At 41.6% G+C, this 26,144-nt stretch overlaps 1 long non-coding RNA gene across 1 annotated transcript; it reads left to right on the plus strand.

Annotated features, from left to right (window-relative positions):
* The first annotated feature begins 22,648 nt into the window (after positions 1–22,648).
* On the plus strand, positions 22,649–24,301 carry LOC136673334 (uncharacterized). Its single transcript, XR_010795920.1, has 3 exons — positions 22,649–22,784; positions 23,712–23,764; positions 23,994–24,301. It is a non-coding gene; the product is annotated as an uncharacterized lncRNA (long non-coding RNA).
* The last annotated feature ends 1,843 nt before the right edge of the window (positions 24,302–26,144 follow it).

The raw sequence follows: 26,144 nt of genomic DNA on the forward strand, positions 1-26,144 counted from the left end.
AAGCTACAGATCAGCGCCTCCGTGACCAACACTATGATGTCAGTGTGTTACAATCCTGGAGTGCACATCTGTTTAAGGTTAGACGTTAAGAATTAAAACTGTGTGTAAATATCAAGTTATCATGCCATATAGTGAAGTTAGCTTATAATATGTCTTTAGGAGTAATTATCATATGAGTTAGTAGTGCAGAATCAAGCAAAAATGTTTAACTACATGTGTAAGTAATTCATAATGTAAATGCTGGTTAGTCATTCATATACATGCATATAGGGTACAGGATTTCACACAATTATAAATGCTTAATTTTAACTAATCATTTAAGGATATTTGTCCACTAACACAAAGTAATAAAATTATTTTTCACAACAATTCCCCCTTTTGACCTGTTCAACTGACAGGTCAATACATTTATATAAATGGTAAGCAATTAATGTTAGATTGGTCTGCCTAGGTCACCCCCGGGTTGGCGAGTGACTTAGGTAGAGCGTGATGGCAGATTGTGGTGGTAGCGGGCAATTACACCGCTCTTGTTGGGAGTGGACACCTCTGTCCTACCACTCACCCTCTGGACTAAGAGATTACAATGAGCCCTATATGTGTATGTGTTAAAGTGTATTCTTCATCCGTTGGTAGGGATCTGCGCTGGGGGCAAGGATAGACTTTCCTTGTCGTGCCCCTGCCTCAGGGGATTATTCTGCCCCTATGTTGGTTGAGGCTGCTTGATCAGCCTCTTCTGAGGTGTTGTTTTCCTTCAGTGAATGTTTGATGTTAGGTGTCGGTGCGGCTCTGCACTGTGTGAGGTGGTACCACTATAAGCCTTTACCCTTCAGCCGGACTGCACAACTGGTTCTCTCTGTCACCTGGTAGGGTCCTGTCCAGCGAGGTTCGTACCACTTCCGCTTGATGACCTTCAGGAGGACCCAGGGTGAGACTGTCACTAGTGGATCCTTCTCCTCCGTTTCTTCTCCTTCTCTCCTTTCCTGCACCTGTATAGAGAAATATTTACAAACAGCTTTTAGTTCTTCATATAGCTGTCGGTACTCTGCTTGAGGTGGTTTCTGTGGGAACGCAAGTGCATTGTTGGGGCCCGGAAATGGCATGCCTCTCACTAATTCAAAAGGAGTAAATCCTATTGTTCTATTTACTGAACTACAGACACTAATTAAAACAATTGGAAGGGCCTCAAGCCAATTCATGCCCGTGGCCAGTTTCATTTTTGCTAATTTGGTTTTCAAAATTTGATTCATCCTCTCCACCTGACCTTGTGAGGCAGGATGATACACACAACCATAGCTATGGCGCAGCCCCAACGACTGCTCCACCCACTGCAGTGTTTTACTCGTGAAATGACTCCCTTTATCTGAAAAAAAAATTTCCTAGGAAACCCATGGTTCGGAATCCAACAATTAATCAGAAACTTACAGACTGATTTTGCATCTTCCCTCAGAGTGGGGAGTGCCTCCACCCACCCCGAGAATCGATCTACAACGACCAGGAGATATCTATATCTCCTAATGTGTTCAATCATATCTTTGTAATCCATTTGAATCTCATGTCCATGAGAATCTGGCAATGGAAACCTTCCTGGAGCTAGTTTAAATGCTTTTGCTACGTTCTGAGTGTTACAAATCTGACATTTAGTGATGTAATCAACCACTAATGCTGACATGTATGGGTGCCACCATTGTTTTAGATTTTCCAGTGTCTGTTTTCTTCCTACGTGTGCCACTGAGTGTGCTTCTTCTAAGACCGCTTCTGCTAGTGACATTGGTAAAACTACTTGTCCTTCTTGTGACGTCCACACCTGACTGTTTGGGCTAGCCCCCTTTGCTAGCCATACTGACTTTTCTTCTGGACTTGCCTGATCCTGTATGTGTCTAAGCTCTTGTCCTGTGGGAATCGGTTCCCAGGGTACACTGGAGTCCAACACAAGCATGTTGTTGGGTTCCGTGAAACCTGCTGCTCTTTTTGCTGCCCCATCTGCAGCTTCATTCCCCCTGTTTATTATTGTGTCTCCCTTTTGGTGTCCTTTACACTTCACAATCGCTACCTTGTTTGGTTTGTGTATAGCTGCTTCTAATCGCATCAGTTCTGTCTTGTGTTTGACTGGTTTCCCTGTGCTTGTGACATATCCAGCCTGCCTCCAGTGTGGAATATCTACATGTGCGGCTGTCACTACGTACGCTGAGTCACTATAAATAGTAACGTCCCTTCCTTCTGCCACTTCTAGTGCTGAAATTACTGCTAGCAGTTCTGCGTTCCCCCTTTTTCTGAAACAGTACACCATTAATCACAGTGTCTGTTTCAGAAACATCCATGTAAAAAGGTAGTGAATAGTCAGGTCTGGCTAAGTCAACTGCAGCAGATAAGGCTTGTTTAACATCTATAAACGCCTGTTCAGACTCCACCGTCCAATTCAGCTTACCAGACAAATTTCTCATCCCTAGAAATTTCACCATGTCCCTAAGAGGTTGTGTACGTTCGACAAAGTCAAGAATCTATTGTCTGCTGTAACCAGTCAGTCCTAAAAATGCTAACATGTCTTTCACAGTCTCTGGTTTTGTGTTTATATTGGGGAATCCAAATTCGTTGTGTAATATTCATACAAACAGAGACGGGTGTCTGATTAGTATATCCTACATCATCTGGTCCTGTGGACCACAATGTGTCAGGCAGTGATGCCAATAATGCCTCCGTCTGTGGATGATCAGAGTCCTTACAACCATGGTGTCTAGGCAGCAATTGATGGTGCAATGTAACTTGGATGGATGAGTTATCAGTGATGTAATATGTCTGTGTTGACTGTGAAAACATGACGCCAGGCAGCTGGGTCCGGACCCAATCCGTGGCCTCATTTGCTCTTTTTACCATAGGGCCCAACTGCTTGGCCTCGTGTCTCGGATGGAGAGCTAATGAAATGTGTGGTGCCGCCGTGTCAGGCAGTTTGTACCAATTAAGTTGTTGTGGTGTTAGTGAGACAGGAGATGCCACCCCTTCAGGACCCACATAAATCCCTGTGGTATCAACCGACCACTGTGTGCCCTCTAATTCTGTTTGAAAAGCTTCATAGTAAGTTAAATCTCCCCCTACATCATAGAACAGGGTGACATGGAATGGGTCGGGCGGAGGGACATAGGGTGCCATGGCTGTAATCCAAGGCGACCACTGTTGGAACAAGTCAATTAGTGGTGGTGACTAGACCGTCTGTCCAGTCACTAAACCCCAGTAAATGTCTACCGACTCATCCTGTTGAGGTCTCATCAGGTGTGCGGGTAATACTGTGTTGATGGCTGACCATGTGGCTCCCGTGTCAACCAAAAAAATAATTTTGGAGGCCCCCACAGTTAATGACAGCATGGGTTCTGCCCTGGCCCTGCTGTCCTGGTGCTCCTCTGGGCCCCGTCAATGTCCACCCCACGGCTCCATGCTGTATTGGCCAGCAGGAAGATGTGATAGCTCCGGTTTTGGTGCCGCATGTGGGTGTGGTGCCTGGTGTGGATAGCTGTTGTCAGTAAAGAGTGGTGCCCTACATTGTGCTGCCCAGTGGCCCATGGCTCCACATCTTAGGCATGCCCCGGTCTGGTGGTGGACCCTGCCCCTCCACCCACCACTACCCCGCCCCCTGCCCCATGAGTAGGGCTAATATGGAAATATGAAATTAGTCCATAATTATACGGTGGGTTTTGTGGTGGCCCTGGTTGGGTTGGCATATATGTTTGTGTGTTCATGTATGTTTGTGGTGGTTGAATGTTTGGTTGTGGTACTGCAGTCATAGGCATCATGGTGTCAGACTTTGTTTGCTTTTTATTGTCATTAATAGATTTCCTGGCTTCTGCTAATTGAGCAGTTAGTAGTTCTCTTTCTAACTTAACTGTCTCCTTGTCTTTATTATCTAATTTTTAATGGTACATATTTATATGTTCCTGTACTAGTGGCCACTAATGGAAGCATAGTGCCGACGTTAGTGTCAGTCCTATACCTGTCAGGCGGGTGTCGGGGTCTGGTGCTTCTTCTCAAAATGTCCGTTTTGTCTGAGGTGTGAATGTCGCATTCTAAAGTCTGTTGTTTTAATTCCAATTGTCTCTTTTCTTCTAATATGAGGTTTTCCATGATACGCAATGTATTGTTCAAATCAGTCATCCGTCTATCACCACATCGTCCGTCTGCACTGTCCTCATCATCTGCTGTGTGTCCGTCATCATGGTCAGAGTCATCATCAGTTGTGACATGGCCCTCTAAATCTGCTTTAATCCTGATGTTTTGTTTAGTTTTTTGTGGCCTCTGGTTCTTAAATGGTGTTTTCAGTGTTTGTTTATGGTGAAGGCGCGGTTTATCCTGTTCTATATAATTTCCCGTGGTATCTATAATGTCAGAACAGTCGGTGTTAATATTTGTGTGTGCAATTAAAATTGACTCTCGTGGCCTCTGTGATTCAAATAGATCTTCTGTGTATGCGTTTGTGTGTGTGTCTCTGTAAACTCACTGTGCCCGAGTCTACACTGAAGACAGGCAGGATGATGTCAGCTGGTGGGACGTGGCCTATGTTGTATGGCGGAGGCGGGGCAGTAGGCCCCTCCCCCTTGTGTTTTGTATACTCACTTTCCACTTCCGCGTTCTCGGCAGTAGGTGAAGCTGCCGTCGGCTGTGACGGACCAGGTGTTTTCAATGTAACAATCTGTGTAGTTAGCGCTTTCCGGCTCAATTTATATAAAAAAGAAAAGAAAAGTTTTAAAGTCAAGTTTTCAAGCTCAGCCAAGGAAAGCAGGACCACCTCAGCCCTGTGAAGAATTTCACGAATGATAAGAAACGTAGTGCGTGTCTTCAAACACAGTATTGAATTAGAAGCAAGCCAAGCGTAATGTACATTAATTATCAAACCGACCCACGAACCGAAAAAGCTCTTTAGTCAGACGCAAATAACACACCAATAAATGAAATAGAATTTGTAATAAACAGAAAAAACCAAAGACTATATTTTAGATAACCGAACACACTTATCAGTCAACAAGCCACCATCGTGCCTATTATGTAGAGTATCAATTTCCAACCGAACAAAACAAACATCATCAGCACACCATCCATAAGCAGTCAAATTACAAGATATATTATAAAAAGTGAAAACAAAATTGAGAACTACAGAAATAGCAAGCAAGTGATAAAATATGTTATGATGAACAAAAAGTTCAAACCGAGGCAGAAAAATTTTTAACACCAACTACCACAGTCAAAAACAAATGCAAACTGAACCGGAAAAATAAGATTCTTAGGACAATAAGCAGTAAACAAAATACCAAATATATTTTTATCCACTACCAGTCTAAATTAACCCCAATAACAAAGAAACCAGATTCAAAATTAGAGCAAGTGTTCAAGTAACAATTTTCCCTTTAAATCCCATGTTTAAACCTTACAGTTTCCCCAATGTACCCTATTAATTCCTCAGCTTTACACCTTGCTCACCTTTCTCCTATTCTCAACCTCTAAAAACGTCTTTCTGGAGCTCATAGTCTATATTTTCTTAATGTATAGTCTCCCAGAAAGATAATTTATTTTTACTTTATATATTTTTACTTTAAAAATGTCTTCCGTTCAGGCTCATTGTCATAAATAAACAAACCCCTCATTTTATTGAGGTTCATATTCTTTAAATAACTGTCCTTGAACGAAGCTCATAATTGTTACCATTACAAATATCTTTCCCTATTAATTTCTAAATCACTCATTCTTTATCACATTCCCCACTTTCTCTAAACACTCTCGAAACACTTACGAAAACTCTCTCTCTGACACTCTCTAGGCAGAGATGTCCTTTCCCCACTTTTCTCTAAACACACCCACAAAAAATTCATGGCTTTTTACAGCACATGGAGAAACTAGTTCTCCCCACACACAAGCGTCCACAGAAGAAAGGGGGTTGATCAGTCCCCTACTTTCTCCTTTTTCTCCCAAAAAAAAAAATCTTTCAGCTGACACACACACAGTTACAGACAAGGGACAAAGTTATAAGATGAAAAAAGGAGGGGGTGAGACACACACTCAGCTGACACATACACATACACAGCAAGGCACTCCTCTATCGCCCTCTAGCGAGCAGAAACGTACACAACAGTCATGCTAACAGCCTCTAAGAATGGCCCAGCCTCTTAAAACAGATAAAACACAAAATACACAATCAAATATCATTAAAATACATAACCAACCCCTGGTGGGAACAGCATCCACCAAATTGCGGGAACAACATCCGCGACTAAATATAAAATCTGCGGGAACAGCATCCGCTTCTAGATTATACTTTAGGGGGAACCACTCCCACGGACGGACCACTCCGACCGGGCCATTATCTCGACACCTCGTCAGGTCCGAGGGGGGCACGCCAGCTCCCAGTCCCTGGGTGGGAACAGCATCCACCTCAAATTTTTTTTTTTTTTTTTTTTAAACCAGCAGCCCCAAATATATAAACTTCAGTCTCAAAGATGGGAACCAACTTCCATCTATTATCTAAAATCTAAAATTATCTTCCATCTAAAGGAGTCCTAAGGTGTCCGGTCTGGACCTCCCGCACGTCGGGGTCACCAATTGAAGATAAAAATGTTTCTTGGACCGTTCTCAAAGTATTTAAAATTTACCAACTCATGAGAAAATAACAAAAAAAGATCCAAAATACACCCTCCCTCTTCGGGGGAGGCATGTCCGTTACGAGAGAGTCGCAGACACCAGTCGAGTGAAGTTCAAAGCAAATCAAAGTATTTATTTACCAAAATACTGGATCCAGGAGAACTAACACATTGAGAACAGTGTGATACCCCTCCCAAGTGAAAATTCTGACCTCCCATCATCTGACTCAAAAAGTTATACCCATGATGACGTATAGCCTGGTGGTGAGGCGTTTCTGGCTGATTAGCGTATATTAATATGCATAATTTCACGTGTTAGTACTCAGCTCTTCACGTGCAATATTCAGGTGCCTGTTGTGACCCTGAAGACATTCATTATCTGGCCAGGCTGACAATGGGCCTCTCTTCTCAGCACTTTTTCCCTAGAGACTAAAATTTAGGGAGTCAGAAATACACTTCAAGGCCACAAACAGAAGCTACAGATCAGCGCCTCCATGCCCAACACTATGATGTCAGTGTGTTACAATCCTGGAGTGCACATCTGTTCGAGGTTAGACGTTAAGAATTAAAACTGTGTGTCAATATCAAGTTATCATGCCATATAGTGAAGTTAGCTTATAATATGTCTTTAGGAGTAATTATCATATGAGTTAGTAGTGCAGAATCAAGCAAAAATGTTTAACTACATGTGTAAGTAATTCATAATGTAAATGCTGGTTAGTCATTCATATACATGCATATAGGGTACAGGATTTCACACATGAGTATGTAGTTATGAATGCTAATTTAACTAATCATCATTTAAGGATATTTGTCAACAAACACAAAGCAATAAAATTGTTTTCTACAACACTCTTCCCCTACTCGCCTCCACTGCTTTCTAGGAGTTCTTAACTCCTGTTTTAGTTTATCTATTTCTACTTGCTGTCTTGACTTCACTACATCTTGTCCCCTTTCATTTTTCTGCAACCTACCACACCTTTCCATTCCATATTCATGAATAACTTTACACAAACTATTGAATTTATTCTCTGCTGATCCCTTGAAACATAACATAAAATAACATTTAAATCCATCTTGAACCACCACACTTTAATTATTATATCCCCAACATGTACATTTAAAGTAATGTCATTGTTGTTTTAAGTGGGAAACAATGAGTATTGTTGGAAAACAAATCCATTACACAGGTTTGTGGGAAAGAAAACTGCAAATCCTGTTAGGGACGCGGGGTGCGGACAGACTGAGGGCGGACGCAAACGCTAATAACACAGACTTTATTAACAAGAACTTAACAGAACAAACACAACACGACTGGGGCATGAAGCGAGCATGAAACGAGCGTGAAACGGGCGTGAAACGAGCACGAAACGAGCAAGAGAATGACACGAAACAAACCATACTAAGCACAATACAAAGAACAGAGCAAACGAAACAAAGAACACTACAAAGAACAATGAACGACCCCAGGAAGTGAGGGAAGGGGACTTAAATACACCAACAAACGAGAAACACCTGAAACGGATAACGAGGGTAACGAACAAGAAGGCGGAACAAAGGCGGGGCGTGAACGACAACAAAACAAAGCCATGTGCTGAGATAGGAAAACAGACGAAACGAGGGCGTGACAGATGCCCCCTCCTGAACGCGCAACTCCCGGGGCGCGTAACCTAGACCCCCCAGAAGCTGGCGCAGGAGGGAGCCCGGAAAACAAGACTGTAACAAACACAGGAAATAAGGCTGGAGACAAGAGACTAGACTCTGGACAGAACAGAAGACTGACAAAGGGGAGAAACCAGTGAACAATCTAGAAACGGAGATACGAAAGAACTATAGACGGGTGGCAAAGCACTGAAACGAAGAGAACGGACTGGGGACAGAACTTGAGCGGGGACAGAAGACTGAATTAACAGGGGATGGGACCTGTGTCTGGAAAGGGCTAGACTGAACGAGAGTGTTTACATGAGACTGGACAGGAGTGGACAAATGTGACTGATATTCAGGTTTTTGAATAAATGCAACCCTCCACTCCACCCACATTCAGGCTCCAGCAGTACACACAGTGCTCTCCCCACTCCACCCATATTCAGGCTCATCAACATAAATGTCTTTGAGCAAATGAAGCCTAAAACTCAGTCATAAAATGGCATTCATTCATTATCTGTAAGCGCTTATCCAATTCAGGGTCGCGGTGGGTCCAGAGCCTACCTGGAATCATTGGGCGCAAGGCGGGAATACACCATGGAGGGGGTGCCAGTCCTTCACAGGGCAACACAGACACACACACACACATTCACTCACACACTCACACCTACGGACACTTTTGAGACGCCAATCCACCGGCATCGTGTGTTTTTGGACTGTGGGAGGAAACCGGAGCACCCGGAGGAAACACACCAACTCCTCACAGACAGTCACCCGGAGGAAACACACCAACTCCTCACAGACAGTCACCCGGAGCGGGAATCAAACCCACAACCTCCAGGCCCCTGGAGCTGTGTGACTGCGACACTACCTGCTGCCCCACCGTGCCGCCCACTTCAGAATTATTTTCTTATAATAAAACTAAAATAATTATAAAGAGATTTATTTCACTTGAGAATTTCATCTGTTTCTTACATCTAAAAGTTTTGTCCCTACACTCTCAGAAAAGAGGAAAGTTACAGGTACATCATTGTCATACGGTGTAAAGGAGAGGGGGATATCTGTAATCCTTCATTATAGAACTGTGTCCACTAAAAGAACATAAATCCTGAAGGTGTAACTGGGCAAATGAAATCAACAGAATTTTAAAATCAACAAATATAATAAGCTACAGTTCTGTTCCCTAATTAAAAGTAATCGATAATTACTCTTAAAGATACTACCACTGTTATAACCTCCTCACAGATGGAGCCAGGGGTAAAGGAGGGGTGATAACAATAGGTGATCCGACTTGTGATATTGGTAGAACCATAGACAAACACAGGAATGTTTACCACAGGAATTTGTAATTGTACAAAGAATAAAGGGCAAGAACTATCTGTGCCTGTAATAGCATTGGAGTAAATGTGGATTTAACATTCATTCATTATCTGTAAGTGCTTATCCAGTTCAGGGTCATGGTGGAATCACTGGGCAAGAGGTAGGAACACACCCTGGAGGGGGCGCCAGTCCTTCACAGGGTTACACACGCTCACACATTAACTCACACACTCACACCTACGGACACATTTGAGTCTCCAATCCACCTACCAACATATGTTTTTGGAGCATGGGAGGAAAACGAAGCACCCGGAGGAAACCCACACATACACTGGGAGAACACACCACACTCCTCACAGACAGTCACCCGGAGGAAACCCACGCAGACACAGGGAGAACACACCACACTCCTCACAGACAGTCACCCGGAGGAAACCCACGCAGACACAGGGAGAACACACCACACTCCTCACAGACAGTCACCCGGAGGAAACCCACGTAGACACAGGGAGAACACACCACACTCCTCACAGACAGTCACCCGGAGGAAACCCACGCAGACACCGGGAGAACACACCACACTCCTCACAGACAGTCACCCGGAGGAAACCCACGCAGACACCGGGAGAACACACCACACTCCTCACAGACAGTCACCCGGAGGAAACCCACGCAGACACAGGGAGAACACACCACACTCCTCACAGACAGTCACCCGGAGGAAACCCACGCAGACACAGAGAGAACACACCACACTCCTCACAGACAGTCACCCGGAGGAAACCCACGCAGACACCGGGAGAACACACCACACTCCTTACAGACAGTCACCTGGAGGAAACCCACGCAGACACAGGGAGAACACACCACACTCCTTACAGATAGTCACCCGGAGGAAACCCACGCAGACACAGGGAGAACACACCACACTCCTCACAGACAGTCACCCGGAGGAAACCCACGCAGACACAGAGAGAACACACCACACTCCTCACAGACAGTCACCCGGAGGAAACCCACGCAGACACCGGGAGAACACACCACACTCCTTACAGACAGTCACCTGGAGGAAACCCACGCAGACACAGGGAGAACACACCACACTCCTTACAGACAGTCACCCGGAGGAAACCCACGCAGACTCAGGGAGAACACACCACACTCCTCACAGACAGTCACCTGGAGGAAACCCACGCAGACACAGGGAGAACACACCACACTCCTTACAGACAGTCACCTGGAGGAAACCCACGCAGACACAGGGAGAACACACCACACTCCTTACAAACAGTCACCCGGAGGAAACCCACGCAGACACAGGGAGAACACACCACACTCCTCACAGACAGTCACCTGGAGGAAACCCACGCAGACACAGGGAGAACACACCACACTCCTCACAGACAGTCACCCGGAGGAAACCCACGCAGACACAGGGAGAACACACCACACTCCTCACAGACAGTCACCCGGAGGAAACCCACGCAGACACAGAGAGAACACACCACACTCCTCACAGACAGTCACCTGGAGGAAACCCACGCAGACACAGGGAGAACACACCACACTCCTCACAGACAGTCACCCGGAGGAAACCCACGCAGACATGGGGAGAACACACCACACTCCTCACAGACAGTCACCCGGAGGAAACCCACGCAGACACAGGGAGAACACACCACACTCCTTACAGACAGTCACCTGGAGGAAACCCACGCAGACACAGGGAGAACACACCACACTCCTTACAGACAGTCACCCGGAGGAAACCCACGCAGACACAGGGAGAACACACCACACTCCTCACAGACAGTCACCTGGAGGAAACCCACGCAGACACAGGGAGAACACACCACACTCCTCACAGACAGTCACCCGGAGGAAACCCACACAGACACTGGGAGAACACACCAACTCCTCACAGACAGTCACCCGGAGGAAACCCACTCAGACACAGGGGGAACACACCACACTCCTCACAGACAGTCACCCGGAGGAAAGCCACACAGACACAGGGAGAACACACCACACTCTTTACAGACAGTCACCCGGAGGAATCCCATGCAGACACAGGGAGAACACACCACACTCCTCACAGACAGTCACCCGGAGAGAACACACCGCACTCCTCACAGACAGTCACCCGGAGGAAACCCACACAGACACAGGGAGAACACACCGCACTCCTCACAGACAGTCACCCGGAGGAAACCCACACAGACACAGGGAGAACACACCACACTCCTCACAGACAGTCACCCAGGGCGGGACTCGAACCCACAACCTCCAGGTCCCTGGAGCTGTGACAGACACACTACATGCTGCAATGACATTATTCCCAATTTCTACAATAAAAAGTCATTCATTCATTCATTAGTTGCCAGTAAGCACTTATTCAGTTCGGGTCAGAAGGAGCCTGGATGGGGTGCCAGTCCTTCACAGGTTGTGTTAAAATCTCATGAGATTTATGTTGGATTTCCTTGAGAAATGTTATTTAAGTGGAGGTGTCTGGTAACTGATTGACACTTTTAAAGCTTTAAAAAACAGTCGGTTTTAGGAATCTGCATTTTACATGAAAACAGTTAGAAAAATATCTGCTTTAAAACTCCAGTGGAAATTTCTGGTACAGTTTTGTCTTTTCATTGGTCTATAAATACTGTTATATCCAGTAATATATGTACAGAAATATTATATTTTTTATAATACTGCAGTGCTGTTAATTACATCCATACAGTAAAATATATGACGATATGCTGAGTATTTGATGAACGCCCCTGATACAACAACCAACCCACTCTGTGATGTTTGGGCTTCATAAAGTCTTTAAAGAAAAGCTGTGCAGATATACACTGAACATCAGTTTACTCGTCAGAAAGGGCTTTCAAACTTTCACAATTTGACAGCATTGCATCTAATCTGATCTCAACACTTGGCTGTTGCAACCCTGATTGACAGTGTCTCCGCACCGCCCCTTGGTTCATCGCGCTGTGGTTGCTCGCGCTTGGGTGGGACACGAGATGGAATGTTGAGGAGGAACGGAAGCTGAAAGTAACTCTGACTGAGAGCTTATATTTGTTTATTTCTTTCACTGAGGCCTTTTAAACTGGGCAGGAGGTGTGGGGAGGCCGACTCGCACCACAGCCAATCAGAGAGCGGCGCTTGCGGCTGAGATTTAAAGGGACAGTGTACTCGGTGAGAACTGAACTCAGTATTACTGTATTTTTGCAGAAAATTTTATAATATTTCTTATGGAGAGCTTGGGGCCTAAAGAGACACTTGGAGAGGCCATCTGTCCACTGTCTGCTCCAGCTGCAATAACTTCAAATCAGTATGAGGTATCAACTCCAAATTTTAGCCTGTGAAAATAGACCCCTGAGACACACTTTTAAAAAGAAAAAAGTAAAGGGACTCATGAACTCTTCAGTTTATAGTCACTAACTTTTTTTTTTTTTTTTTTCAAAAATAAAAAAAGCGCCTACATTTTTTTGTGGTTTTCATAAGCTTTTCACCACTTCATATATATTTCAGGACTCTAAATGGTTTCTTTTACAAATTTGAAGGGTTTTCTGTAAAAATAAATCATGATAATGCTGTAGTTTATTCACTGCCTCAACAGATAGCCTCTAGATTTGGGAATGTAGTTTCAGACGGAAAATCAAAACAAGGCCTGGATTTATAAAAATGCTCCCAAACTGTCCCAAAAGTTGCATTTGGTTTTGTGACTAGGTTTGCTGCGATTGTGTCCATCTTATAAAACGAAGACTGACATTCAGCTGTTTTGAACAGTTGGGAAAAATTATACACCCAACCTTTTAAAAAATGTTTTTAACATTCATTACTCACACGCAGTTTAAAACAGGAAAGACCATGCAATGAAAGGGGAAACATGTAAACATTGCCGTGGTGATGGTTCCTGTCGTTACTTGAGGTTGACTGGTCACCACACGATATTAGCATATTGCGGTTATTGCGACGGCCCTAGGTAAGCCTTCTGAAAGAGGTCAGATTGATGAAGCACCATGGCATCATGTGCGCTCCCAGGCATTTTACAGCTGCTGTTTCAGAAGCTAGAAAAAGTAATAAAATAAAAAATATATATTTTCCATCTATATATTATAGTCATAATCATGAATTAAAAATTAAATAATTTTTGTTTACTGTGTACTTTCATCCAGACGTTTCTGGCCATCGGCAGTGGGACTGGCAACCAGCTTATGTGCCTCGGGATGGTGCAGAACCTGACGTGTTTCTCTCGCTCTTGTTAATATGTGCATTAATATGTGAATTTGAAGCATATTTTCTTGACTCTGAAATAATTTTAAAGCAATGATGAAAGAAATGATGGCACTGACTGAAGACCTGAGTAACATTTTGTTTCTCCTCTCTGACTGAACTCACATGAAGCTTGTTGTCAAGGTAACATATACAGTAAATATTACTCTATGCATTATATTGGATATTTGGGATATATCGGATTACTTGTAGTGTGCATGTAAATGAATATTTTAATTAGATTGTTGAGTAGAATTTACATTTACATTTACATTTATGCATTTGGCAGACGCTTTTATCCAAAGCGACTTACAAAAGAGGATCTAACGTTCGAACTACAGCACGATTTATACAAAATACCTTACATTAAGTGCAATATGCAGGAAGTAATAAGTGCATTAAAGAAAGACATTCAGTGCAAGAGATACTCTCGGAAGAGCTGGGTCTTCAAGGATTTCTTGAATGCAGAGAGGGTTTCTGTTGCTCTGATGGAGCTTGGAAGCTCGTTCCACCAGCGTGGTACCAGAGATGAGAATAGCCTCGACTGACCTGTACGGGGGGTTGGTCGTGTTAGTTGGCGCTCCTTTGAGGAACGGAGAGGGCGGGCGCTAACGTATGGTTTTAAGAGTCTATTGAGGAAGATGGGAGCAGAACCAGTGAATACTCTGAAGGCCATCATTAGTGATTTAAATTTGATGCGAGCAGCTAAGGGTAGCCAATGCAGCTCAACTAATAGGGGCGTGACATGTGCTCTTTTTGGTTGGTTGAAGACCAGGCGTGCTGCAGCATTCTGGATCATCTGTAGCGGTCTCACAGCACAGGCCGGAAGACCTGTCAGGAGGGCGTTGCAATAGTCTAGACGGGAGAATACTAACGTCTGAATGAGGAGCTGTGTTGTATGTTGAGTTAGGTATGGCCTAATCTTCCTTATGTTGAATAGGGAGAAGCGGCACGATCGAGCTACAGCGGTAACGTGATCTGCGAAGGTCAGCTGGTCATCAACCATGACACCCAGGTTTCTTACAGCCTTGGTGGGAGCCACTGATAGGGACTCTAGCTTGATGCTGATGATGTGGAGAATAGCTTGCTTGGCTGGGAGGACCAGTAGTTCAGTTTTGGATAAATTCAATTGGAGGTGATGTTCCTTCATCCGGTGTACATAAACACCTAAATCTGAATCTGTAATCGGAATGAATTAAATCAGATTGGAGAATTTTTATATGTAACATAACTAGTGTCACAGCATTAAAAGAAATGCAGACATAGGACACATATTAGCCCATGTTCAGAGAGACAACTAAATTACACTTCAGAATTCCCCTTGTGTTCAACAGAAGTGTACAGCTCTGCTCTTAACGTCTAAAAATACTTTCCCTAGAAAACAGGAAAGGAAACCACAAGCCAACTTCTACTTTTCAGAAGCAATGTCTCCAGGGACCTTTATTATTGTACAGTGATGTTAAAGAACATGTCCAAATGAAGCATTAAGACTGAAGGTTCTGGTCAGTTAATGACCGGCCTCATGCTCTAAATATCTGGCAACCGCAATGCAGATTCATGTAACATGTATATTGATAATGTTTTATGATTTATTCTCCAGAGGATGTGTGTGTGTGGTGATGTTCCACCTGTCAGAGTTTCAGATTTTATGTAGTATGTTTATTAAAGGTTTTGAATATGTAAAACCAGCTGTGTAGTATTTTAATATCATATTAACAGCTTAAAACCACTGAAATCCCTGCATGTAATCAGTAGTAAAATAGTCTCACTTGAGGTTCCAGACCAATTCAGTGATGAGTTACTAATTAATGGTTCCTAGATACTTTAATCCACTTTATACACTACAGTAGAAATGGCATAAATGGTTCAAATACATTTATTTCCAAGAAATTGTTAAGGTGCCAATAATTGTACATTTTATGGGAAATAATTATTTCTTAGTCAGGATTTTTTCTTCATTTTCTTCATTTTTCTTCAATTCTAGGATTTTCATTATGTTGTTTTACTAAAAACCTCTCCTTTGGGTGAATGTAATGTACCTTTAGGCAACACAACTGGACTTTAACTCCACTGTTTGTACCTTTAGTGAACAATAATGTATCTGTACTGTACCTTTTATTCTGAGAGTGTAGGGTGTTCCTAGTAAGCAGTGGTTAGTGATGGAGACAAATAATTTAAAATATAGATAAGGCCTGAATTAATTATTAAACTTGAGCCCCTGTCTAAGTAAAGATGTTTTCCAGAACCAGACAGAAAGGTCACAGGTGAAAAAATAATGAAGAGCTTCTTTTAAAAATGGGACGTCATCCCACTATGAACATAAGGTCTACAGGTGAATCTGTTATATTTAGGTGATTGTGTGTTCTTTTTTGTATGTAATGGTTACAAACTGAAGGAATGGAGTGTAAAAGAAGGAGAGTGATTGATTTTTCACACCTAAAAACTAGTGGTGAATCCTTAATTTTACCCCTACCCCTTGTTTTCTAATGTAATCTTGACCCATGGAGCTGAGTTACAGAGTGTAGTGGTTAAAATCATCGTTTACGAAATAGGACAACTCTTCAAGAGTTGAACACAAAAAAGAGCAGCGCTTCAGTGGCACACTGCTGCCAATCTGCAGTGATATTAGAGAAGTGCTGCTGGATCTTAATGTGGTTAAATTCAGGGTGTAACACTTTCAAAGGCATTCCACAATCAAATATTGTCATCCTCTCCTAACTCTCTGTGATATAAAGCTGATTTCAGCTCTTATTTGGTGAATTTTCATTTGAAACTTCCAGTGCCACCTCAAATGTTGCAGTAGTGTCAGGCACCAGAATGTGTACTGGGGTACATTTAATAGTCAGCTGTAAATTAAAGGACTATACGCTGCCACATTTGTACCTAATGAAAGTGGTCCAGGTGAACCTGAGACAGGGTAATGGGCTCCAGAAGATCAATGATGGACAAGCTCCTGGGTTTAGAGCATAACATAACATGGACTAGACATTGTTTTAGATTATACTCTCAGTGGATAATCCAAAGTACAAACCTTCTCAAACAACTTCACATTCTTTAAAATGTAGCTGATTTCCTGAGCGGGAAATAAGAAGTTATTTTAAAACTAAAGTGAGAAATGAAACCAGGCTGAAGACTATGTTTGTTAGAGCACAGGAAGTCAGCTCTGAATGTGGAGAACATTCCAAACTGCTGATGAAGGTATAATTTAAAGAAGTAAGATGCATCTCTCAGTCACTTTAAGGACACTGATAAAACCAACAGCTCTCTGATTAACAGCACAAGATGTTTAACAAAACTATAACACACCATAACTCACTGATATTAATCTAGAAAAACATGACTACATTATAGAGGCACAAGGAGGGTGGAGCAGGAGATGATTGGTGACTCAAAAGTGTCCGTAGGTGTGAGTGTGTGAGTGAATGTGTGAGTGTGTGTGTTGCCCTGAATATGTAGGTTATAGTAAAAATATACAGAATAACGGACATGATAAAAGAAAAGAAAATTCCTGGAAACAAATGAGCACTGAAAAACAGTCCATACAAGAATATATGAGGAACCAAAACTAGCTTTCCTAGAACCTTCAGGGAACTAAATAAAGTTGCTCACATTGGCACTTAACAGATTTTTTGTAAAGAGTTTTGCAGAGATTTACAGAAGTGTTAATCTACAGTTTGTATTCCAAAGCTCAGCTCTCATTTATAAAATTTAGACTGTTTTTTCAGACATTTTTTTTTCATTTTCATACTATAATGTGACAAAAAACAAGGTTCTGGACAGTGTATAAAGATTTCCTATAGGTACGGTATATTTAAATGTACTATGGAAAAAATACAAACAGGAATAAACTCTGCAGAAAATGTAAGCATCAGTGGTTGATCTTAATCTCACGGGAGAGGCTGAGTGTGGGAGGAGCTGTGAAATACAGCATGTTTTCATTTTAGGATTGTGTGCTGGTGTGTGTGTGTGTGTGCGTGTGTGTGTGTGTGTGTGTGGGGGGGGGTGTTAGTAGGTGGGATCTGAAAGTAAATATACGTCTTGTGGTTGCTGTTGTTTCGTTACTGTAGAAGAAGAGACTTCTTCCACACGTCAGCGCTCAGACCACAGTAAGTTCATGTTTCTTTAATGTGTTTAAATACACACACAAAACCTAAACTCAGCAGAGCTGCTGTTATTTTAATGACATTGTTGAAACAATCTGGAATTTCTCTTGGTTCCATGTGGTGTGTTAAACTTCAATGCTTGTTTTGTCATGTAGACTTTGAGGTGAATTTTGTCCCGTATGATTGCTTAATCATGAAACACAATCATGTGGTAGTATAAGTTTCACTGTCACTGTAGTGATACCCTCAAGCAGAAACAAGGTATATTTGATGGGTGGGTTTAGACATTCAACTGCTAAAACAAAATTGTAATAAAATTCTTAATTTAATATAAAAAAATGTATGATGGCAGATATTAAAAATATATAAACTACAAATATTCAAGAATAAAATGATAACATTTCCAATCATCTAATATTTTAAGTCATTGTGTATTACCAGATGGCCTCTCATTCTATTTGCGCATCTTCATAATGTTTTTGTGTGTGTGTGTGTGTGTGTGTGTGTGTGTATATGTGTGTGAGGTGAATCATGCTGCAAGGCTGAGTTTTCACTGTAGGACTCTGGAGTGTGGTAAAGTGATTCAATGCTCAAAATGTAAAATTTTAATTAATCTCAGAATAACTCTGTATTAATCTCAAAATATTATGACATTATTTTTGAAGTCTTTTATGTGAGATATATGCTACTGAAAATTTCAGCACCCCTAAATAAAACACTTTCTCTGCCTTAAAGTTTACGTCTTAGGTACCTTTTAGTCAGTGGAAAATAATTACAATATTTTTACTGACAAATTTTATTTTTAAATTTCAAACTGGGGTGAGTTTCCCATACAACGACGGAGCTAGCATTGAACTAATGTGGTACGATGCATCGTTAAACTACCCAACATCTGAAGTCCGACCGTTTCCCAACACCGTCACACTTTGTTAGTACCACAGTACTAACTAGAACTAACACAGAACTACAATGGTTCCAGACGTGTTTGGTCTGGCTTTCACAGCGGGAAACTTTCAAAAACTCACACATTTTGTAAAATTATTCGAAAATATGAGAGCTGTGACGAGAATTACTCATATTGTAATCATATATAATCAGCAGCAAAAAGAATAATGTTACTTGAATTAAAAATAAATGCATATCTTTAAATAAAATAAAATAAATAACAGTGATAAAAGACAATGATTGTTTTGTAACAAAAATATTTATTTGTATTTATTTGTATGTATTTATCATTATAAAAAATAGATATTATGTATGTTAGAGCTACACATGAAAACCCTGCATTTCTGTGTCGAACAGAGGGGGGTTCGAGACCCGAGAGCGTTCATTGTGTGGTTTTTATAACAGCAACTGAAGCTCTCAGTGATGAAACACTGATTCACTAAAGTACTGTAAAGTATTCTACGCTGCCTCTTCTGATATATTCATATATACCAACATGATAGCATCTTTTTACACACACACACACACACACACACACACACACACACACACACAAAGGGTACAGTTAAAGTGCCAGTTGTACTCTGTCTTTTTTCATCCTTTGTTTGAACGTGTTTTTTTTTTTTTCTCTGAGTGAGTCGTGTAGTAATTAAACAGTTTAGAGCGAGAGGGTGGGAAATCTGTGAGAACACAACTGCTATATGTTTATGCCCTAATCTCACACTTAAAAAGATGGTTCTACAAGGGTTCTTTAGTAAAGAAAAAGGTTCTACATAGAACACTTGAAGAAGCTTTGCATGAATAAAGGTTCCTTTGCCTCATGAAAGTGTTCTTCAGATTGATGGAGAATGTGCTATAGATGGTTCTATAGAGCACCTTGTAGAAAACACTTCTGTACGGCACCATAAATGGTTCCTTTATTGTTACAAGTTTGAAATCATAATAATAGAAGTACACTTTTTTTGTGTCGTATAGAACCCTTTTCTAAATGTTGCTATAGAGCACCATCTACAGCACATTCTCCATCAGTCTGAAGAACACTTTCATGATACAAAGAAACCTTTAATCTTACTAAGGTTCTTCAAATGTGTAAACCTGTCACAGTAACTACATTATTGACCTATTGTATAATAAACTGATATTTCCTCAATAATTTTTTGCTAACTCAGTGTTGCCCATTTTATTTATATTTGTGTTTGTTGACCTACCAATGAACATCATCAACATTTTAGCTGCTCAATTTGTTCTGTTCCCTGGTTTTCTTTGGTGGGTCTAATCTGGAGCTGTTATGTGGATTTGTTAGAAACCGTGTTTTTATTTTATGTTTCACATGTTTAGGATGTTCAAACATTTTTAATATACCAATTTCAAAGTCTGAAATATTTTATAACATAATTTATGGGAAAGTTGCTGTATAATTGCATTACTACATTATAATATTATTTCAATATCAGTGGCATAAATTTGTTTTAAAATGACAAGTGTATCACAATTATTTATGGGAAATATATCAAGCACACAATCAATGGCTATTGTGACAGGCCTCCTGCTGTGTGATTGTGCACCTCTGATGTTGTGTAACTTGCTTTGTACAAGATGAATGAATTTAAAGGAACTCTTACAGAGTAAGAAGAAATCCACAGGTATTTATCCCCACAGATGGGCAATTGAGTTACTGACTCAAGTTTGATTTGCTCATTTGTATAAAAATAGACTTCAGGCTTGACTTGTAACTCATCCCTAATGACTCCCAACTTGACTCAGATTTTTCAAAAATAACATGTGAATAATAGGCTTTGTTCCATCATCCAGACGTGGCACTTGAAAGAACTCTTTCTCTCTCATTTTCCTCCTTCTCCCTTTAATGTTACTCCCTTTATTAATGCTTTTATTCAGAGTTATTCAAGTTTTCTTCTGTTCCCTCTACAGTTGTGTATTCTGGTTGTTTATGTATTGTGTGTAGATCTGTTTATTAAAGTTCAGCACCTCTGCACATACATCCACTTTCTGTTATCTATGCCTCGGTTCACTCCACCCATGACAGTGTTTTAAAACACTCCATGTTTTGGCTTTATTTAAAAAAAAAAAAACACTTCATAAATAGAGCTTTAGTATAGCAACTATGTATAATTCCATGTGTATGTAGACAGTTTATTAGATAAAAGTCTTATAGCTATTTAACCTACTCTTGTTTTGCCTCTAGCTCCTCTTTCTTTAATTCTGGTGCAGTTTTGAGCCCAAGTGCAGTGCAGCTTAAACATCTACAGTGAATATAGTGGGTGTCCACAAACCTTTGGTCATAAAGTTTATTTGAGGTAAATAAGGTGATAGTATTCAGAGGAATGAGCCGGTGTCCACAAACTATTGGTGATATTGTGTATTAGAGATAAATGATCTAAGAGCTGTGTTCTGTTCGGTCCCAGTGGACCATCAGACTGTGGTGTTGGCTCTTTCTGATTCTGACAATGTGAAATATCACATATATAACACAGCACGCCATATACAGTGAAATATACACAGTTCCCTTCTTCTGAGGGAACACCCCAGTTCTGTTTCTCCTCACTCTGTGTTAGAAAGTGGTCAAAACTGAAGAGCAAAGAAAGCTTTGCTTGTAAACACAAACGAGTTTAATATTTTGTGCTACTCGTTATTTTAACCAATCCAGCAAATTGTTTCTTCCATGTAATTTTTTTTAAATTCACATCATGAAAAATGTTGGCATCTTGGGACCACTCAGATAATTCATTCATTATCTGTAACCGCTTATCCAATTCAGGGTCGCGGTGGGTTCAGAGCCTACCTGGAATCATTGGGTGCAAGGCGGGAACACACCCTGGAGGGGGCGCCAGTCCTTCACAGGGCAACACACACACACAACCATTCACTCACACACTCCCTACGGACACTTTTGAGTCGCCAATCCACCTACGTGTGTTTTTGGACTGTGGGAGGAAACCGGAGCACCCGGAGGAAACCCACACGGACACGGGGAGAACATACCAACTCCTCACAGACAGTCACCCGGAGCGGGAATCGAACCCACAACCTCCAGGCCCCTGGAGCTGTGTGACTGCGACACCTACCTGCTGCACCACCGTGCCGCCCCCACTCAGATAATGTCACACACATTTCTTTGTGATTTTACAGGCACTTACTTGGTAGGTGTATTTACCTAATGTAAAATGAGAGAGGTGATACTTTGTAGTTTATGTCACTTTCCTTTTTGTGGAAAGATGAGTTTTGAGGCACCGTGGCAGTAGATTTTTAATCTGTGGGACTGTTAGTTCCTGTTCTCTGATATTTTGATGAAGAAGGAAGTCTTCCTGTGTTCACACTGAATCTGAAATGGCGGCTCAAGGTGGAGGATGGGTTTAAAAATATAATAATATAATTATAATAAATAAATAAATATAAATATAAATATAATTTCTTTAACCAAATATTTTCTAGTGTCAAAAATAGTAAAAACAGTCTACAATGTCCTACTGTGTTTATTTAGGAAACACTGTGCTCCATATTGCTCCAGTTTCCTCCCACAGTCCTAAAACACACGTTGGTAGGTGACTCAAAAGTGTCCTTGAGTGTGTGTATGTTGCCCTGTGAAGGACTGGCGCCCCCCTGTGCGGTTACAGATAATGAATGAATGAATGAATATGCTCCATATGACATCACACGTCCCGTGATGTGAATATCGCACATTTTCATACTGTGATTACACTGCTAAAATAATATATCATGCAGTAGTAGTAGTAAAGGTGTGCAGTGTATCAGAGTGTTCTTCTGTGAGGTACATAGAGATCCTGTGTTTATTTCTGTTCTCAGACAGAGCTGAACTTCTCTACTGAAGACTCCTCTGAGAGACTCTGAAGATCCATCTCAGAATCAGGTAACTGCTCTCACATTTCTGATGGGTGTCATCACTGCTTCATGAGTGTGTCCTGGACTTCAGTCTGAAACAGAGTTTAACTGAGTGTTCAATGATGTGAGGAGTGTGATCTTTATTAAATATCTCTCTATCACTTTATGGGTTTTTCTGACCTCATTTTTAATGTCAGCAGCTGGAGGAATTATGAGCAGTAAGTTTACATCAAACAAATAAAGACAAATGATGACAGAAGAACAGACCTTTACCTCACTGACTAAACTGGAATGTTTTCTCCCTTATTTCTGTGTCTTTGGTTAAATGTTATTTACAGAAATAAGGCAAAGCCAGATGATCTTAAAGTGGCCTGTCACAAGCATGAAATCTGAGCTGGTAACAACTGTCACACAGATAATACAGATGACTACTGTCCATGTGACAGAGTCCTGAACAGCTCTTTGTTAGATGGAGTATCACTCTCCAGGAGCAGAGCCCTAGTCTTGCCCTGTGTTCACACTAGAGAACTAGTCACTCACTGAAACCCCTCGTCACTTGTAGAGTGTGTGGAAGCTTGAAGATCTGAACTGGATTTGTCAGTGTGTGTCAGTGTGTGTGCTGCCTGCTGCCAGGTTGTGGCTAAGACCCTCTGCTCTTGTAGAAATGACTGTTTCTCACATTCTAGTGTGAAGAGGAGATTAGGTTTAAACAGTAAATAAACTTTAAATAATAAACTGATCAAACAAATCATTAAAATCACCTCTGTCTGAACTCACTGTTTATTTTATCAGCTCCACTGAACACACAGGGGCTCTGCTTACTTTGTTAACCCCCCTTTCACTGAGCTGCAGTGGGTTCACCTTAAAGCAGATCAGTTCACTGGTTTTAAGTTGTCTACAGAATCATTAAAGTTCTGATGAACCAGTTGTAAAAGGTATTACACTTGTCTTTCAGGGAGAGGATGATTCTCTGTGTGACTCTGCTGATTCTCTCTGGCTCAGTGTCAGGTATGTGATCACTTACTAAACTACGCTGTGTGTGTTCAGGTGTTCAAGGATGCTGCATGAAACACAGTCAAACACCTGAGTAACACTCTGAAAAATCAACAGAAATAAAACAGCATTAAAATGGTTTATATTTTAAACACAAAAAGCTGTCAGAACTCAACTTGTGGTTTTTGTTCACATTTCACAGATCAGATAATAATCATTAGTTAATTATTTGTTGTTGTTTTAGTTGCAGAAAGCTTTAAAGTGATTGGTCCAGAGGAGGCTGTTGTTGCTGACGTTGATGAAGATGTGGTTCTGCCCTGTTCTCTCAAACCTACCACCAGTGCTGAGAATATGATGGTGTCATGGTTTAAAAAAGATGTGATCGTGCATCACTATGAAAATCATAAAGACAGAAATGATGTACAGTCTGAGTCTTACAGAGGGAGGATAGACTTATTTAAAGAAGAGCTGAAGAATGGGAACATCTCTCTGAAACTCTCAGCCGTCCAACTTTCTGATGAAGGAATGTACACTTGTTTTGTTCTGTCAAGCTCTGGGTATGAAAGTGCAACACTTTATTTAAATGTCAGAGGTAAGTTCTAACACTGGTTCAAACATCACAAACTTTGCTTAAAAATAATTGTTCTATAATGTTTTTGATCTAATTCAGTATCTAATCCATTACAGTTTAATCTTAATCTAAAACTGATTTGTGTTCATACACATTACTGCACTATTATTTATTTATAACATTTCTCTAATGTTTTTTTTTTCAGATGTTTTTGCTGCTTGGAAGATTGCTCTGATCTGTATTTCAGTTCTTCTTCTTCTTCCTCTTCTTCTTCTTCTTGTATTAATTATATTTGTAAAGATCATGAAAAGTAAGTTTATTGTAAATGTCTCAGTTTTCACTAATTATGTTAATACTCAGTGAATGTGGAGAAATTGTGACGACAAAGATATTTAATCAAATGAAAACACTGTAAAAGAATAATTAATGAAGACTATTAAACCTCTCATATCATTAATTCCAGTGTAATCCTGCACTGAGGAGAAATGCTCAGTGAACAGTTCGGCTCATGTTTAAATCCATAACGATGAGTGACCTGCGTCTGTCTGAGGGAGCTCTCTCAGTGAGACTTTACTGAGCCGTCACTGCACAAAGATAAAATGTTACTGTCACAGTCATTGTTATAAAATCAGAAGGTTCTTCTCCCACACCTCATTCTTTAGTAAAGTTCATGAACACAGACACCACTCAGTGCGGTAAACATCAGGAATCTTCTTTCACTCTATACTTCCACAAACAAAGCTCTACAAACAGCTGCAGGATCTAAACCTCACACGTGTGTTTAATGGGACGTGTCCACAATCACTGACCATTTCACTGCTGAAGAGGGCTAGAAGGTCAATTCCCAAGACCCTCAGGAAAACTAGGGGCAGTGGGAGTAAAGGAACAGCGTCCTCCTCCATCAATCTAACAATTTAACAAGGCACCTTACCCCCCAACTGCTCCCTGGCCCCGGGGTGGCTGCCTGCTGCTCTGGGTGTGTTCACTGCCCCTAGTGCACTAGTGTGAGTGTGTTCACTGCCACAGAGGGGTTAAATGCAGAAGACATATTTTGTTGTACAATGACAAATAAACACACATTTTTTTTTTATAAATTTAAGGAAGGCGAACCCTTTCACATCTCTCATAATTCTCACTTCACGTCACTCCATGTGACACACTTCATCCATTGATTCATTGTCTGTAACCCTTATCCAGTTCAGGGCAATGGTGGGTCTGGAGCCTACCCGGGATCACTGGGCGCAAGGCAGGAACACACCCTGGAGGGGATGCCAGTCCTTCACAGTGCGACCACACTCAAACATTCACTCACACACTCACATACACTTTAAAGTCACCAGTCCACCTACCAAGAACACACCACACGCCTCACAGACAGTCACCCGGAGGAAACCCACGCAGACACAGGGAGAACACACCACACTCCTCACAGACAGTCACCCGGAGGAAACCCACACAGACACAGGGAGAACACACCACACTCCTCACAGACAGTCACCCGGAGGAAACCCACGCAGACACAGAGAGAACACACCACACTCCTCACAGACAGTCACCCGGAGGAAACCCACGCAGACACAGGGAGAACACACCACACTCCTCACAGACAGTCACTCGGAGGAAACCCACGCAGACACAGAGAGAACACACCACACTCCTCACAGACAGTCACCCGGAGGAAACCCACGCAGACACAGAGAGAACACACCACACTCCTCACAGACAGTCAAGAAAAGTGAACAAGATTTTTGTAATTATTAAGAAATACATTGAAGGTTTAGTGCTGTTTTGAGGCATTGTTTTGTCTGGTTTAATTATAAGATT

Source organism: Hoplias malabaricus, chromosome 2 (assembly GCF_029633855.1).
Source record: "Hoplias malabaricus isolate fHopMal1 chromosome 2, fHopMal1.hap1, whole genome shotgun sequence".
Lineage (NCBI taxonomy): Eukaryota > Metazoa > Chordata > Actinopteri > Characiformes > Erythrinidae > Hoplias > Hoplias malabaricus.